Genomic DNA, 16,011 nt, shown 5'->3' with positions numbered 1-16,011 from the left:
CCACGCGAAAACACTAGTGTTCCATAAATGAAGCTGGTTTTATATATTGTTGACATTATTTTTTTTTTTATAGAAATTGATATAATTTTATATACTATATACTGTTTTAAACTTGACGCGGTCAAAATTTATACGTATAATTAGTAAAAATCACCGTCCGGGAGTTCAGTATCGTAATCGTGGAGCAATAACTAATAGAATACTAATATTTCAGGACAATTCACACAGCGCCATCTAGTCTTAAGCTAAGCAGAGCTTGTATTATACGTACTAGACAACTCATATAAATATTATACATACATAGATACATTTTTCCCTAAATGCATATATACCTAGTATACACATACAAATAATAATAATAATTTTATTTCAGACAACATGATCCATTGTGTTAGTAACAGCTTAATGACATAACTTATCCTATGTTAGTAATAAAATATAAAATAAATATAAATATAAAACGTGGTAAGATCCCGTGATTTCTACTAATTATACGTATAAATCTAGACACGCGGCAGCGTGTCAAGCCGAGTTTCAAGTAAACTGGCTTGCAGCACCGTGTGTATATTTACACGAACCATTTGGAGCCACTTTTGACCCCCTCATAACTCAAAAACTCTATCACACAAACCTGTCAAATTTGGTTCATATATTGAGACTTGCGAGATAAATATGTGTTCCAAATTTCATAAACATATCTCAAACGGTTATTTAGATATTAATGTCCAAAAATCGTCATTTTTATCACTGATCAACTATAGATCAAAATTATAACCCACTTCCAGATGACCTAGGAAGTTCAAATTTGGCATGCAGATAGGTAATTAGGTGAATATAAAGGAAAAAATCTGAAACTGGTAAATTGTTATCATTTTACTACAATTTTTCACTTTAATTGATTATATTTCAACTTATACTGGACGAATACTAAAATTCTATGAAAACGTCGATAGCCACCAATTGACATTGATCCCTGGCGAAAAATTTCATCTTGTACTGGACGGAAAGTAATATTGTATGAAAACGTCGATCATTACCAATTTACGTTGACCCCTTCACATCAGTGTCGATAACTAGCAAACTTCAAATATTGCATTGAGCGGTAAACACTAGTTGCTATAATTTAGATTCTGTCTAAAATATACTCGTACTTATAACTAGGAGTATAGTCGAATTTCGTATTTATTATGTTATTAACTGAGATTTGGTATTAATTATTATTTCAATATTTAGCGCACATCGATAGTGTAAAATCATTATTTTTATAAATAATTATTAAATAATAGACATTTCGGTATAGGGCGCCGCGGCGGCGCCGTGTGGGAGCGGTGCGATAAAACGTTGACGCGAACCTGTCCGAGCGAATGGCAGCCGCCCTCATATGTCTCAATGTTTTGTTTCTCGATATCTAACCTATAAGGTTGTGATTTATGCTACGAAATTTATAGCTTTCTTAAATTATACTTATATATTTGTGGTTATATTATTATTACATTATTTTAGTAAATACGTATGGTATAGACAATAGTTTAAACCAAAAATTAATAACAATTTTAGTATAGTTATAAGTAGGAATGTATAGTTAACTCGAGAATGAGAACTCATTGGTAACAAATTGTTTTCTTGAGAATTCAATAGATAACAGTCAATTTGTTACATAATCGTCTTTACGAACTATAACGTGTCAAAACGAAGTTTCAGATATTAAATAATGTATATGTTGATAGAGAACAATTCCGTATTTGCTTAACATATGCTATTACTATCCACAAATCACAAGGCCTTAGTTTTGGCAGTCCTCTTCTCAACATAGGCTATTCCATATTTAATAAAGGGCAGGTTTACGTTGGACTCTCCAGAGTTAAAACCTTAGATGGGGTACGTCTTAACAATTTAGATCCAAGTCACGAGAGCTCTATTGTAGAGTACAACCATCTGTGGACGTTATACCGCCCCGATTTGCCCAAAAATTCCTGATACTGAATTGGCTTTGGACTTCAACATTTAAAAGTTACAAGAAAATATAGAAAATAACACAAAAAAAAGACAATTATACCCCGTAAATATACGAAAATACAGTAATTTATCAAAAATAATTTGGTATTAATTTAGTTATAAATATGTACCTAGTATAATTTATGTACAAAAAGTAATGATATCCCATCAAAAACATAAATGTGAAATGATAGCCGAGTTTAATATTATGATATATGCCTTGATTGTTGACTTCTACGACAAAAGAGATGAGATCTAAATGGGTGCCAAGTTCAATGGTCTGTCCTGAAATGTATTTATAACAATATAAAATATCATTTCTTCTTATAACTTAGGATAATATACTGTAGCCTAAGATCTAACTTGGCTAGTTTTCATATACGAAATATACTGTAGCCTTCGCAAGTTCTAAACATGTTACTTGTCGGTTCCTATTTTAATATTAATAGTAACTAGCAATCGAAAGTAATAATTGGTATATGAGAACTGGCCAAGTTAGACCTTAGGCTACAGTATATTATCGTAAGTTATAAGAAGAAATGATATTTTATATTGTTATAAATACATTTCAGGACAGACCATTGAACTTGGCACCCATTTAGATCTCATCTCTTTTGTCGTAGAAGTCAACAATCAAGGCATATATCATAATATTAAACTCGGCTATCATTTCACATTTATGTTTTTGAAGGGATTTTATATACTGTTTTAAGTTTGACGCAGTCATTATTTATAAGTATAATTAGTTAATTTCGGGATCTTACAACGTTTTATTTTTTTTGAGCTTTCATTTTTAAAATACTATCAGTTAAGTTTCCTGAGACAGAATAAGTGGTAGAATAAAAAAAGTATGACTGTTCAACACTGCTTAAATTTAAGTTTATTTGAATAAAAAAAATCTATTTCTATTACATAAAAGAGCAACACGCAAGTTCCTTGCTCGTTCTTCTTGTGATAAGACTGTTTTCCTAATGAGCGGTAAATTAAAAAATAAATTAATTAATAAATTTAATAAAATAAAAAATATATTAATTAAAAAATTATGATGACTACTCAAAAATGCTATGTAAGTTTATTTGAATAAATAATTTTCTATTCTATTCTATAAGCTGTTATTTAGTTACCTATTACATTTACTTAGTTACCTAACTGTTATTTAGTTACTTCAGTTACAGTTATTTAATACCTGTTATTAATTACTCATGGAAGTAAGTAGGTATGTTCAGAGAATCGATGATTATTTTTAGTTGCAGTGCGTGGGACGCTATAAGTCATCACTGACTCATTACTAACCCTTCATACAATTTGCCGTACAAGTCATACAATCTTTGGACGTTAGCAATTTAATTGACTGAGTTACTTTATAACGATCACTATAGTGTTTTAATGATACTGAATGTACGTAGATTTATGTTTAACAAAACTTGTATCACACATGTTTACTCACGTTTCATCTATACAGATAAATAAAATTTAAGTGTCTGTTTATAATTTCAAATTAACAGCGTTTCAATATCAATTGCTCATTCTTCTTGTGATGAATCTGCATTCCGAATGAGTGGTAGAATCAAAATATGACTATTCAAAAGTGCTTGTAATGAGTTTATTTGAATAAAGATTATTTCTATTTCTATTTCAATAATTGCATATGAAAATATATACAGTATTTGCATAAAAAAACTATACAATTTTTTTCTGTCTGTTTGCTCTTGCTAATCTCTGAAACGGCTGTACCGACTTTGAAGGGTCTTTTACTCACAGATAGAAAGAAACCTATATGTAAAACAAAACTTTTGCCTGCCATCATCAAATTTTTTTATTATTTATTTAATTCAATATTCCAATACTATAACAGCAAGCAAATATAAATCTAAATGAATGTATCATAATCTACTCAATTCAAAACATATGCAGAATGGAATAGAATAGAAAATCCTTTATTCAAATAAACTTTATTTAAGCACTTTTGAATAGCCACAGATTATCTTTCTATTCCACTACTTACATTACACAAAAGTCAAAGTCTTTCTATCAACACTTTTTTATCCTTATATATTTTTCTTCTATTTATCACACATACTTATAATTCATCCATTTAACTGATTCTTCATTTTATATATTTAAATTCATCACGAATGCTATTTCTTTTTTTCAAGTGGCTCCACTGAAAATCAGCGCTGTAGTGACACGCTGCGGCACCAACTGAGTGGAAGCCTTTTCAGCATAGACGATTATTAGTTTTTAAGTTTTCTTTTTTACTCTGTACTCTTTTTTATGCTGAATAAATGATTATTATTATTATTACTCCAGTTCTCCACAAATCTATATTTTAGAATTAAATTTTACATGCCTCATTGGCTCTATTTACTATATTATTTATAATCTACCGCTCATTCGGAAAGCTGTCTCTTCACAAGAAGAACGAGCAACAGACGCGATCCAAATTAACTATTTAAGTATATTTAATAAAATCAATATATTAATATGTCATATCAAAGTAAACACGTTGGGAGCTCATGCGCGCGCGCATATGCGCGTAAGGTCGCCAGTATAGCAATGACCCGTATCGCCATATAAAGTGGCGTTGCGAAAACCCACCTTCCCGAAGAACATCTGTTCTGAGACCTCTAGAAGGCTGTTCAACTACCTACGTTGCCTCTAGAAGATTACAAGGTCGGAAATCCGGAGATCATTTCCTGATCTTTTTATATAAAATGATAATAGTTATTAAGATTAATCTGACATACAGTGACATGTTATGATAAGGATCAATCCTTTAAATCTGTTTATTTTGCTGAATAATATAATAGAAATATATATAATCTTTATTCAAATAAACTTAATATAATAACTTTTAAATAGTCATATATTTATTTAGTTCTCCACTCATTCGGAACGCAGACTTAACACAAGAAGAACGAGGAAGAAGGTAGACAACCTTCTTCCTCGTTCTTCTTGTGTTTTGCTATTTCAAATAAACGTTCTTTTAAGTAAATACACAGTATTTTATGTATACAGTATACAAAAGTTTATATTAATGCATGTCATGCGAGGAATCGAACCAGCGACCATCGGAACTAAATCGGTGCTTTTGTTCCGGTAGAATGCTAGGTTACTGAGGCCGTCATATAAATGAAGACGTAAATCATAAATCATGAAAAATATCCACAGTGTCTCAAACAAACTAGACACACTTTACATATCAATAGAGAATGCCGGGTAGCGTAATTAGTACTAATAAAATGTCAATGTCATAATGTCAACTTAAGTGGTACGACATAAGGCTGAAATCAATAACTCAATTAAAACTAGACAGTTTTAAGATAGAATGATGTTTCTACACAGACACCTCTTAGCAAATTATACAATGCTACTTATTGTGTGGGACACGTCACAGGCTCTAAGCGATTTCCAATATATATAACACAAAGGTGACTGACATAGTGATCTATCAACGCATAGCCCAAACCACTGGACGGATCGGGCTGAAATTTGGCATGCAGGTAGATGTTATGATATAGGCATCCCCTAAGAAAGGATTTTGATTAATTCTACCCCTAAAGGGATAAAATAGGGGATGAAAGTTTGTATGAAACTTTGTCAATTTTAAACCGATCGGGCCGAGACTTTGCATACAATAAGCTACTATGACGTAAGCATCCCCTAAGAAAGGATTTTGATAAATTGCACCCCTAAGGGAATAAATTAACACGATCGAAGCCGCGGGCAAAAGCTAGTATGGTATATTTTTATAGTAGAAGACCAAATAATCTCGCGGCGCATGTATTGTGAAACGATTAACGCTCCCAATGAACACAATGCAACACTAGAGGATTTTTAAATGAATTGACGCTATATTAAAGATAATGAAGAATGGATTTCTAAACATTTTGTTTCGTAAAATGATCCGACTTGTATCTTTCCAAAATCAACGAGACTTTTTATCATTTTTATTCTAGTATTTTTTTTCATTATCAACCCGATACTTTACTCTTAATCGACAGACGACCTTGGAAATCTTAACGGAGAATCGAAGCCACTTGAGACTTCAAAGTCTTAGCCACCATACTAAGTAATACAGGTAAGACATTATTTATAAATTCACTAGCGAGGTGTAATACCGAAATTTTCAAATTGTAATTTCTTTAACAGTTTTTACAACTTTTTACAAACGTCAACAGCCTATCACTTGCACCACATATCAACCATTGACCAACAAACAAGCTGTAAGTGACAACAATTGTGCAATTACAATCAATCGCTTGTAATTGAAAAGTTGTGAACAGAGAATTAGTATGTACTAACGTTGTAAGAGTAACGACAAATTGAGTACCAGACATACTAGTTACTAAACCAAGTTGTATTCGTTACTACAGTATCATTACGTTACTAGTTTTGATACAATTGGCACTGTACCACTTCTTAGGGCTGTAATAATATTTGTTCTCGTTTTTAAAGAACACTCGGTATGTTCTAGTTTTTTTAAAACCCTCAATATGATGTATTGTTTTTTAAACAATAACTATATATAATTTCTCTGTATAATAGTCAAATTTCTATATTAGTATACTTTCCCTATATTAGGCGGAACGCGGAGAGATCTTAGAGATCAGATTTGTACGCTTTGTAAAGTCTCTTCCGAAACGGCTTGATCTATTGAGACCAAAATTTCGAAGGTCGACCTTCGGGCCTCCATCGTTTACCACTCAAAAAAGTTCCGATCGGTCAAGTTCGAGGTTTTAAGAATGAACGCGCTTCTTTTAACAGGTGACCTAGTGTGTAAACAACACACTGGCAACAAACTTAATAGTAAAAAAATTTAGATAAATTATATTGACTTCGATTTTAGTAACTACTTAAACATAACGGAGCTGATGGTAGTGGATAGGAACTGGTGGTATCCGGTTATAGCAGTTATCTAACAAATACTAGGTACACAACAGGTACCCAAAAGTAACTACAAACACAATGTAACTACAGTAACTAGTAACTTTCAAAGTAACGACATAGTTCTTCGTTACAAATGAAGAACCTATCAATTACTTTGTACTCTATACATACCGTTGGCAATAGCTCTAGTGTAGACTATAGATATGCATATATGGGGCTGTTTGCTACCACTTGTCGTTAAGGGGATTGTGAAAAGTGCGTTGATTGATTGATGGTCATTCTAATTACAGTTTAAGCAATATATATAACGTGTCGAAAAGGTTTTATTTGCATTATTAATATAGTTAAACAGGTTTTAACAATTCTATAGTATAAACAATTTATTCGTAATCAACTTCAAAAAAGAAGGTTCTAGACTCGATTGTATATTTTTATATATTTTTGTATGAAGCCTTGGAACCTATAGAATTATGTATGATGCTGATAATAATGTGTAGGCTATAATTTAAACAGATAATATGTAAAGTGTGATGCAGACGAAGCTGCGTGAATCAACTAGTATTTTACTAATTATAAGAGGTATCACTTACCAATTTAATTTCTCGATCAACAAAACACTTTATTTAACCCCCACTGTTACACTTAAACAATGAACATGTTTGTATGTTCGTATATCACATGATTAAACGTCGTAAACTTAAAAACACGTAAACTTCGGCACTGTGTTTAAGTTCCTTGTAAACCTGTAAAAAAAAAACATATATAAATATGATTGTATATTGTTTAAAAAAACCTAATAACAAAGTATATATCAACTAGCTGCTAAACTTTTTTAAAATTAAATAAATTATAATTTACTTTTTAATATTAGTTACGTTACAAAGAACGGCAGCAAGAGCAGACAGACATTTTTTTTTAAATAATAAACATATTTCTAAAACAAAGTAGTCTAAGTTATAACATTAGCTATCTGCGAGTGAAATCACGTCAAAATCGGTCCAGACGTTTCAGAGATTAGCAAGAACAAACGGACAGATACAATTTATATAATGTAAGTACCGTATACCTAAATGTATGTAACTCAAAGGTGACTGACTGACATAGTGATCTATCAACGCACAGCCCAAACCACTGGACGGATCGGGCTGAAATTTGGCATGCAGGTTGATGTTATGATGTAGGCATCCGCTAAGAAAGGATTTTGATTAATTAAGAGGAGGAGATAAAATAGGGGTTGAAAGTTTATATGAAACTTTTGTCAATTTTAAACCGATCGGACTGAGACTTTGCATGCATAAAGCTACTATGACGTAGGCATCCCCTAAGAAAGGATTTTGATAAATTCCACCCCTAAGGGGATAAAATAGGGGATAAAATTTTATATAAATCTGCTTAGATTTTCCACTGATTGAACTGAAATTAGAGATTGGAGCTACTATGATGAAGACGTTCACTTAAATAGGATTTTGATAAATTCAAACCCCATGGGGATAAAATAAGGGAAGATGCAGGATGTAAATGTATTAGTTTGAACCTATCAGTACCTAATGGAACGAATAAATTAAGACGAACAATACATATTTCTAAAATAAAAGTGGCATAAGTTACTCGTTATTACATCAAAAACAGTCCTACCTGTCAAAAAAAGTCCCGTTAAAATCGGTCCAGCCATTTCAGAGATTAGCCAGAACAAACAGACAGACACAAAAACTGTAAAAAATGTTATTTTGGTGTATATACCGTATTTATATTCATATGCATGTAGTAAAAAACGGTTATTTCAATATTACAAACAGACACTCCAATTTTATTTAAATGCATAGATGATGTTACAATTTTTTATGTCGATCAATAAGGTCAAGCATAGGTGAATGCATTTAGCCTTGGCGGTCGTCGCATCCCACGGCGAGAACTTGTTGAAATGTACAAAATATTTTAACAAATTTATTTATACCGAAACTCTGTAAAAGTATTCGTATTAGACGTCTAAATTTAAAACTGACAGACAATAATACAAACTTTCAATATACAAAATTTTACCCTTAAGGGGGCAAAATTAAATAGGAGATGAAAGTTTGTTTGGATATTCGTAATTTTTGAAGCAGAAACTTCTTTCTATTGCTTTTTTGGGTTAGATTAATAAATATTTTCTTCTTTATTTGGTCAGGATAATAGGTAAGATAACTGATACAAACACATAGATACTTTTTTTTCATAAATACATACATATTATTTCATATCTCATATTGTTTTATTCACAAGTGTAACAAATCTCGTTACACAATGGCACGTCAATAGTAATTACATATTTTTTTAAGATAATTATGTCACCATTACAATTTTAATTCTTCAATATAATATATAAAACTAATTAAAGGTCACTATTATACATAGAAAACACCCAGACCGATACAAACAATCATACTAATAATTTCAATATACAAAATTTTACCCTTAAGGGGGCAAAATTAAATAGGAGATGAAAGTTTGTTTGGATATTCGTAATTTTTGAAGCAGAAACTTCTTTCTATTGCTTTTTTGGGTTAGATTAATAAATATTTTCTTCTTTATTTGGTCAGGATAATAGGTAAGATAACTGATACAAACACATAGATACTTTTTTTTCATAAATACATACATATTATTTCATATCTCATATTGTTTTATTCACAAGTGTAACAAATCTCGTTACACAATGGCACGTCAATAGTAATTACATATTTTTTTAAGATAATTATGTCACCATTACAATTTTAATTCTTCAATATAATATATAAAACTAATTAAAGGTCACTATTATACATAGAAAACACCCAGACCGATACAAACAATCATACTCATGAATACAAATGTTTGTACCGTGCGAGATATCGAACCCGCGACCATGGGAATTAAGGCGATGTGCTAAACCGCTAGACAACCGAGGCCGTCAGATTCTATTCTATTCTAAATATACTAATCACACATTAGACCATTTCAAATTGTATCTTGCACATCCCCATACAAAACTAACCTGAAGATAAACCAAAATGGGTTCCTTATCACACGAGCGCTATAAATAAGTCCAGTAATAATGTCGGTCGCTGGCACACAAAGCTTCTTATCTAAGTAAGGAGATAGATAAACGGGGGGTCCTATAAACATTCTAACACTTTAATAGTCTAAGAATACCAAATGTAGACACTTTGTCGGCGCAACTAATGAGGGTAGTTGCAAATACGCCTTTAAACTATATAATTTAATTTATATACTGGACAATTCACACATCGCTATCTAGACCCAAACTAAACTGAGATTGCATTGTGGATACCAAGCAAATGATAAGACATTTTTTGTAAATAGTTAAGTTATAAATTTCATGATCATATTCTACACTTATTCTCCACTTTGACGACCGCAGTGGTGAAGCGGTTTAGCACACAGCTTTACTATCCGATGGTCGTGGGTTCGATTCCTCGCACGGTACAAACATTTGTATTCATAAGTATGATTGTTTGTATCGGTCTGGGTGTTTTCTATGTATAATATGTATTTATTTACATAAAAATGTATTTGTAGCAGTTGTCTAGAACCCATAACACAAGCTCTGCTTAGCATGGGACTAGACGGCGTTGTGAATTGTCCTGAGATATTATTATTATATTATTTTTCTTTTTTCCTTTTTTTTTTATCATCTTTTATAGATTTAAAAGAAGGTAATACTCACCTACACGGGCCTTAGCCAAGTGTGGGAGAGGTTGTGCTGGGTGAGGATATTGTTGAGGAGGTTAAGAATTTTCAGGTTAAGCGATTATTTTACCAATGGTTGGGCGTGCGATTCCTCGCACGGTATAAATTGTATTCATAAGACTGATTATTTAGATAGATAGATAGATATTTCATTTATCCCTATTGGTGTACTAGTTACCAACAAGTATTATGTTGAATGGAAAGGATCTCTTTCAGAGAAAATCTCAGCCTTGCTCACAATATTTCTAAATTTAAAATTTTTCTAATATTTCTAAATCTTCCACTCAAGTTTACTTCATTTTTGGTTGATTCATATAAACCGTATTAAATCTATAACGTATTAAAATGTAAAAGAAAGAAATTAAAATCGTATAAGTTGTTCTCAAGTATATATCAAGTTCAACACGACACAAGTATCACACCCAGACCGATACAAACAGTCATACTCATGAATACAAATGTTCGTGCCGTGCGAGGACTCGAACCCGCGACCATCGGACCATTTTTTTTATCAAACATGTTTTTTATGGTACATGATGACAGCCTTCCTGACAATTACATCTACTCGTACATCACCGTCGATCGGAAGGTAAATAGTAACCATTACCTATATACTTGAACAGTACAATGGACATCACATTATCATCTGTGACGCCCGTGATACCACTCATGCCTCCAATTGAAATTGTGTCTTATTCTCCTACAACTTAAATCTCAGACTACATTCTTAAGATTTCGATCTCCATCAAAACAGCGACTGCTCTTAAATAAGGACCACTTTCCCGTACGAAAATTGTTTATACAAATAGAAAATTTTCGTCTAAAAAGCGAAGGTGTCATGTCGCTTTGGACGTTGACGGCAGGTTTGCTATAGCTGGGTGCGCCGGCGCATCCCACGCGCAGCCTTGGCCGAATGTCTCACGCTACCGACCCGGGCGCATGGTTTCCGAGATACTACGGCTTATAACTTGATACCAAGAATAAGTATTGTGGTATTATTAAGGAAATAAATACATTTTATAATTTTTTTTGTACTTCAGTTTAAGTATATATTAAATAAGTGAGGGAGAAACTTTGTACCCCTTATTGCGCGGGCAGAGCAGTATGAAATTACGCACACTTACAGTACTTATATAGAAGATAAGAATTTTGATAAAATTATGCATAAAAAATAAGAAAAAACGTTACTACACGACATACGCATAGAAGTATAGGTAGTTGTACACAGGTTGCTGTGGGGTGTACACAGGTTACTGTGTGGTGTACACAGGTTACTGTGGGGTGTATACAGGTTACTGTGGGATGTACACAGGTTGCTGTGGGATGTACACAGGTTAGTGTGGATTGCACACAGGTTACTATGGGATGTACACAGGTTAGTGTGGAGTGCACACAGGTTACTATGGGATGTACACAGGTTACTGTGGGGTGTACACAGGTTAGTGTGGAGTGTATACAGGTTACTGTGGGTTGTACACAGATTAGTGTAGAGTATACACAGGTTGCTGTGGGGGGTAAACAGGTTAGTGGGGTGTACATAGGTTACTGTGGAGTGTATACAGGGTATAGAGCTGTTATTCCATTCAGCTCACGAGCACGGCTAGCGCAAGCTAGTCGAAACGTCGATTTAAGAATTACCATAAAATTATTTGTGTTAAACAACATTTAATAATTAATATAATAATATGACTTTTTATAAAGTCTACCTCGTTTTCGATTTTACGATATCTTACTAATATTATAAGCGCGGAAGATTGTGAGTGTGGATGGATGGATGGATGTTTGTTACTCTTTCACGCAAAAACTACTGAATGTATTTCAATGACCTTACAATAATATAGCTTCTACAGTACAGTAACAGGTTGGCTATAAATTTCACGCAAGTGAAACCGCGGGCTCATCTGTATACCATAATGTTTTCAGTAGAAGAAAAGTAATTAAAATATGGCTGAATCATTAAAAAATCGAACGCCGCCTTCTCTAAAGAACAGACGGACAACCTCATCAATATTGTATGTTAATATCGACATTATAATATTCACAATACAAATAACAAATATAAATAACCGTTTAACATTATTAACATGTAAATTAACCTTGACATAGCAGATTTCACTTTTTTATAAGTGGGTAAATTTATTATTAATATTTTAAGATTTATGTATTTGTTCCATAAAAAAAAACTAACAAAACTTACTCAACATTTTTTTTATACAATGATGGTGCTAATCAAGCATACGGCCCATCTGATGATAAATGGTTACCGTAGCCTATGGACGCCTGAAACACCATGCGTGTCACGTGCGCGTTGCCGACCCTTAAGAAACCTTAATATACCCTTCTTTACCAAACTGGAACATGTTGAGTAGAGTTTTGTTAGTTTTTTTTTGGTAGGTCTATAGGTTGTGTGTTCACAATTGGAGGAGTCGTGAATTAATAAGTCGAGTTATGAATATCTGTGCAGCAGAAGAACAAAAGCACTCTATTCTCACTACCTTAGAGAGTACTTTACCTTACAGAATTTATCTATCTATCTACCTTCACCGTAAGGGATATGGCGTGAAGATAGCAAATAAATACACAATTTTCTACGCAGATATAACTTTATTTACTACAAATTATGAAAATACTACCTACGTATCTATCGATTGCAAAAGTATTATCTAAATATGTTCAGTCTCAAATCTTAAGCATTTCCATTCGTGAGGAATAAGGTATCATGCCTTCAGACCCTATAATTTCACTGCTATGTCTCAACATTTAACTGAAACATTGTTAACAAAATCTTTGAATTCACAAGTTTTATAGAGGTAACTAAGTAAGGTAAGTGGTAATACTCAACACTCAACATTCAACACTCAACACTCAACACTCCTTTTAAACACTTAACACTCTTATACAATAATTCTATTTTCTTTTTTGTTTTTCATATTTATTTTATTATATGAATTGATAATAATTTCCTATATATTTTATGCCTATATGTTATACCTATTTCTTGTTTTATTATAGTTTTTTTTTTTTTAATATATTAATATTTATGATAATGTAATAGGGCTGATTACAAGCTGTGGTCTTGTTACATGCGTCCTCGTGTATGTCTCTGGGCAGTGCCTGAATATCAGTGGTTTGCTGGTTGTATGCTGCAAACAATACACTGAGGTGCTGCCTTTTTACGTATGGGCTATGCACACAGACTACGTTACTCATACCGTTTTTTATTATCTGTATTGCATTTTATTTTATCTGTATAATTGTTGTGTATTGTATTTTGTTTGACTTATGTAATGTGTATATCTATTTTTATTTTATGTTCTTATTATTACAGTGCCTTTTGTGTGTATGTGTGCCTTTAACGTGAATAAAATTTTTATCTATCTATCTAACTATTTAAATATTACACCGATTTGTAACACTCTTGACCTCAGCAACGCAGCGGTAGAGCACGCTGTTTCATGTAAATAAGGTTAACGAGTACGATTCTCGCAAGAGTTTTATAGAAAGCGGTCGATTTAGTAACCTTTTACAACTAATAAGTGACAATTGCTTTTGGAGAAGCTCAATGGTATGACCATTGACCTGCTTTAGGGTAAACTGGTTGTAGGGAAGTGTAAATTTTTGAGTCACTAATTAAACTACAAACATACAACACAAGGTCATTTCATTATCACTTTCACCTTTTTAGGGTTCCGTGTGGCATTTCAAAACAAATCTTTAAATTTGTTACCAATATATTGCAGACCGTAGTTTATGTGAGGTTTATTTTTTTCTCATTTTCTTTTAATTTCTTCTTCTTGTTTTTACAACTTTTAAAAAGACAATAAAATAGAGTAAATTATCGGCCATAATTGGAAAAAAACACATTCACATATTAATAATAACAATGATAAAAAATCTTATTAAAATCTACTAAAAGAAATCCCCTTTGGATGTTCATTCCTCAATAAAAAAATAAGATATATATTAGGTGGAAATATATTTTGTTAGACTCATAAGTATATATATTTTTTTTTTAATGTAACAATCTTAAATATAAAATCATATATTTCTTAAAGAAAGTAAATTTGACGATTGTCCTCCATTTTTTGAATAAATCTACTTTTTTAAATTGGATTTTATATTACTATCTAAGATTGAATGCCACATAAAGCTTGTTACCACAGGAAACAAATGAAATTATGTTTATTTCCATCTAAAAATATATAACTCAAAGGTGACTGACTGACATAGTGATCTATCAACGCACAGCCCAAACCACTGGACGGATCGGGCTGAAATTTGGCATGCAGGTAGATGTTATGACGTAGGCATCCGCTAAGAAAGGATTTTGATTAATTCTTCCCCCAAGGAGATAAAATAGGGGTTGAAAGTTTGTATGAAACCTTGTCAATTTTAAATTGATCGGGCTGAGACTTTGCATGCATAAAGCTACTATGACGTAGGCATCCCCTAAGAAAAGATTTTGATAAATTCCCCCTAATAACCCCTAATAGAATAAATTAACGGGAGCGAAGCCGCGGTCAAAAGCTAGTTCTACAATGTATACGGAACCTACAGTACCAGTATCGCATTTGACATTCATTTCCTATGCCTATTCCTATGTAATACTCCTAACTGGTTCCCAAACAATACATGTTTATATTACTTTCACGACAATTGGTAACAAAACAATGTTTTTGTAACATGTGAAAATATTTAAAGGTCTATAAACGACGCTATATGGAAACCTAAGAGGATATGACTGGACAAGCCACTGGCGCTAATGTAAATTTAACTTTTTATTTTAATATATATAGTATAATATGTATATTATGGTAAAGTATATATATATATAGTAAATTTTAATACCATTTTTTTATAGTGTAGGAGACAAACGAGCTTGTTTCACATGATGGTAAGTGATAACCGCCGCCCATGAGCAACACCAGAGGAATCCCAAGAGCATTGACGGCCTAAGAGGCCTTTTCTTGATGGTTTCTTGAATATCGTATTTATTCGGACATAAGATACATAAATAATATACATAGAAAACATAAAGACTGATACAAACAATCATACTCATGTATACAAATCTTTGTACCGTGCGAGGAATCCAACTCACGACCATCAATAGTAAATCAGTGTAATAAACCGCTACACTACCGCGGCTGTCAAATGGATAAGGAATGCAGAAAAATCTTATATTTTTTTTAATGAAGTATAAAAACATTAAAAAAAAACACTGCTATACATGTAACATACTATAGGTGACAATGGCACAGTACTACTCACTCGATTGCCATTTTAATTAGAAAAATATATATTATCAAATTATTTTATAGGTTCCTTAATTAAACAATTTATCGAAACAAATCGTTTTTCCATTGATTAAAAATAACAAAACAAACAGCGTGGTCG

At 32.3% G+C, this 16,011-nt stretch overlaps 1 protein-coding gene across 1 annotated transcript in view; it reads right to left on the bottom strand.

The window, feature by feature from the left end:
- Nucleotides 1-16,011, bottom strand: part of LOC131847466 (inverted formin-2) — a 155,670-nt gene that overhangs the window by 125,758 nt on the left and 13,901 nt on the right. Inside the window, exon 2 of the mRNA XM_059197055.1 lies at nucleotides 7,476-7,628. The gene's annotated coding sequence lies outside the window, so the exon portion shown is untranslated. The remainder of the gene's footprint in view (nucleotides 1-7,475; nucleotides 7,629-16,011) is intronic.

This window comes from Achroia grisella, unplaced genomic scaffold, assembly GCF_030625045.1.
Source record: "Achroia grisella isolate CSIRO2021 unplaced genomic scaffold, CSIRO_AGI_Agris_v1 utg537, whole genome shotgun sequence".
NCBI classification, from domain to species: domain Eukaryota; kingdom Metazoa; phylum Arthropoda; class Insecta; order Lepidoptera; family Pyralidae; genus Achroia; species Achroia grisella.
Note: the sequence above shows the minus strand (reverse complement) of the source record. Positions and strands in the feature narration are given on the sequence as shown.